We start from the raw sequence: 3,698 nt of genomic DNA on the forward strand, positions 1-3,698 counted from the left end.
GTGTCTGTGCCCAATAGTTGCACAGGCAAATTTTATGTCGTACCTAATGTTGTCCGAATTGTTTTTCAATGGTTGCACATTTTCAAAACCATCTTAAGGCTCAGCCATCATGTGGTCAAAGAAGCTGATATTTGTTACGAAAGCTTATCATGAGAACATCTACACACTATTAATTTTTTGGTGTAAATTTATGTCAAATTGGATGCACAAAATTGAAGCATCATTTTTGACGTAAAATTACACTCGGGAAAACAGAAACGCTTGAAGCCATAAACTCTCAGACAAAATTGTATGACACATTTGACAGATTATTGAATCATCGATGATGTAAATTTATGTGAAATTGGACGCACAAAAGTGAAGCCTCGTTTTTGACATAAAATTAGATCGTCTCAAAAATAATAATAAAAATTTCTTAATTTAGATTCACATGATGATTTCTTACATTCCAAGTTAACTTATTGTTCTTTTAAAGGGCTGTTCTGCTCATTCATTGGTGGCTTATTTATTCTGTATGTTATGTTAGCCACCAGAATGAGCATAACAACTTCTTAAAATATCAATATGTTCACTGGGAATGTTTGAAATCATCAAGTGAATCCAAATAAGGAAATTCTTATTATTATTTTTGTTAGACGATTAAAGTGTATATTATAAAATATGCTTCACCATTGTTCATTCAATTTGATATAATTTCACATCATCACATGACATCACGCAAACAGCATTGCGTCGTACCAATTTATAATAGAATGAGCTTTCGGAGTCAATTTTTTTGAAACATACTTTCCTTATATGCATATCCTTTTATTTCTAAAATGGGTTTTTCCAGAGATCACATTATTATTGAAAATATTGTTTTGAGAAACAATTGAGGTTATAATTTTCAACTTAATTTGAACAACGAGCTGGGGCATTTTGAGGCCACATTTGGTTGTTTAATTTTATTTTATTTACATGGTTACATTTACAAGCTTTCAATAATTATTTGACTCATTTCAATCGATCCGACAGCTTTACTCGCTTTACAGAAGCACTTTCTGAGGAGAAGAAAATTTAAGCGATTGCATTTGTGCGGCACAATCTTTTGGTGCAGTAAGGATTGTTTCAAGGAATAGTTGGTCGTCAAGAGCAAGCTAACAAAAAATAACCGAATGGCTTAGCACTGAAAGCTTCACGTAATAGGTATACCTAATGTAGGCCTTTATTTTCGATTAAAAAAAAGAACGTTATACCTAATTGAAATAAAAAGTCGGATACGAATTCGAACAATTATTAATAATAAAAATTACAAAATGGAATTCACCAGAACAAATTGAGCTAGTTGATGTGTCTCCCTATGTTCTATTAAAGGTTGTGTCTACTTACTAATGAGGGCTACCATCGGAAGTTGGCTGTTTTTGATCTGCCATAAGTTTTTGAAGTTGACAAGCATGTACTTCTTTTGGTCAACAAGAGAGGTTGATTGCCTGCGTCATATGTTCAGCTGTATCCACAGCCGTATATATCGTAATCATGCAACCACTCGCCAACAGCATCTGCGATCCTGAAAAAAAATTAGATCCCTTTGTAAAAGATTGTTTTTCCAACAAATTTGATAGCACTTACCGAAGCAGTATCCTTAGTAGAACTCCGAGTACACAGCTGAAGGAGCCTCACCAAATCCATAGCAGTTGTAGTCCACACTCGTCTCTCAAGTCGAACTGGGTTAGAATCGAGGTAACAGGGCAGTTAAGCAGAGGTGCCAGGTGTCCTGATTTATCAGGATTTGTCCTGATTTTCGAGGGAACGTCCTGATTTTCCAAAAACTCTCGAGTTGTCCTGATTTTTGAAAATTGGTCCCAAAAATGTCCTGAATTGTCCTGATTTTCATGAAAACCTTTCAAATGTAATCAAATTTGTAGATTAACTATGAGAAAATCGAATAAATCTGTTATAAAATAGTTAGACCCATTTAACAGATGGTAATCTTCAGTTCAGATGATATTGAAATGGTGTTTTTCAATATGAGTTTTAGACCAGCTAAGAAGCTGCGTACTGTTTCATAAATCAAGGCATTTACAGCATCTGTATTGCGCCTATATTTATGAAATCTATGCAGAGCTGCTTACTTTTCTATAGATTCATATATGAATCAAGCGGTGTCCTGAATAATCCTGATTTTTGGCTACGCGGTATCCTGATTTTTAACAAAATCACCTGGCACCCCTGCAGTTAAGTTCTTTCGATGTTTTTCGTTTGGAAGTCAGCCAAGGTTCATCACGAAGCTGGGGGACGTGGAATTGCCTTTGTGTCGATCCTTGAACCTCCAACCGGCAGCCAGTGACTGGGGCTTTCTTCTAAATTGCAATCTACAGACAACTTTTTCTTGGATGCTTGGATGCTCAGTGTCTCGTCCGGTTACGAGCATTTTTAGAGCATGGTTCCAAAAACAAATTTAATCACAATTTCATATTAAATTTCAAAGACCAACCTTGTAGTGAAAGGAAACATTCTGCAAAAAGTGGAGCATAAAGCCTGAAACTCCTCCGGAGCGGTCGCATGGTTTCAGTCACTCGGTGATAGATTTCTTCTCCGGATTTTCAAGTTTGGTGACGGGGGTTAGTTGTGGAGGCCTGGTTATTTTGTGGAGCCGCGGTTTCATCGGATCCTTGCTCCGTCTTGATAGTTGTTGGTCCAGTGATGCTCGCAGTTTGCGTATTTATTTCCCGCCGGTGGATTGAAGGTGCCGGCAAGACACTTGGCCACCTAGAGGTGTACCGAAAAACCCGGGTCGTTAGGGGTAGCTCCAACAACATGGATCATTTTTTACTTACCATCGCGATATCGTTGGTTTGACGACCGAAAGTGCAGCGCGAGATTAATGCGTAACCGCGAGCCAGTTTGCCTCTTGCGACGAATTTATCTAAAAGATCCGAGAACCGAAAAACGTAAACAAAACATTTGGTGTCAACTGTTACACACCAGGGCCGTAGGTAGAACCGACTCATGGGGGGGGTTTTGGTGACTTATTTTTATCTATGATTTATTGCCCAATACTGCACGAAAACAAAAAAAAAAACAAATTAGGTGTGTGACTATATGATTATTTATTTTTAAGTACTCTGATATTAAAAATTTTTGTATTAAAAAAAAAAAGTAGGAAATAATTATCATTAGATTTTCGGATCAAATTTGCTTGATGAAAAACCTGATCCTAACGGTGTGTTCGTAAATTGATTTTATCTATTGAAGTGTTTTTTCGTATCGATGCTGGCGTTCGTAAATTTAATAATGAAACCTCATTCTACTAAATTTAACACAACACTGACCCTTACTCAAATATATGAAATTAGCAAAATTTTGACTATTGGTTTCTGAAACATAAAATGTCGAATTTTGGGCGTCCTTAATATGTTAATAAGGTAAGAATGTTTTTTTAACAGCAAATATTTTTCATAAAGAAGAATCAATTCCATAATGAAAATCGTGTGGATGATTTTTAAACTGAAATTAGGGGTTTTCGGATAAAACAAATAACTTAAAATGAACCTTTTATTTGTGATTTTCAGCTGAACTGTGCTTAGAAAATAATTTTGATTGAAAATTTGAAATCTCGAAATTGAATTGACTAGCAATCTTAACACATTAAGTACCGCGAAGAAATCTATGACGAGAAACACCGAAATTCAGCATTCTATATCTCAAAAACCGTTGGA

General features: G+C 35.8%; 1 long non-coding RNA gene across 2 annotated transcripts; it reads right to left on the bottom strand.

Moving 5' to 3' along the window:
- Positions 1 to 797: 797 nt before the first annotated feature.
- Positions 798 to 2,954, bottom strand: LOC129753230 (uncharacterized). Of its 2 annotated transcripts, XR_008738919.1 has the most exons (4): positions 2,817 to 2,954; positions 2,112 to 2,748; positions 1,609 to 1,879; positions 798 to 1,546 (listed from the first exon to the last, which is right to left on the bottom strand). It is a non-coding gene; the product is annotated as an uncharacterized LOC129753230 (long non-coding RNA). The 2 variants fall into 2 exon arrangements; XR_008738918.1 differs by having other exon boundaries at positions 1,609 to 2,748.
- Between the last annotated feature and the right edge of the window lie 744 nt (positions 2,955 to 3,698).

This window comes from Uranotaenia lowii, chromosome 1 (assembly GCF_029784155.1).
Source record: "Uranotaenia lowii strain MFRU-FL chromosome 1, ASM2978415v1, whole genome shotgun sequence".
Classification (NCBI taxonomy): Eukaryota; Metazoa; Arthropoda; class Insecta; order Diptera; family Culicidae; genus Uranotaenia; species Uranotaenia lowii.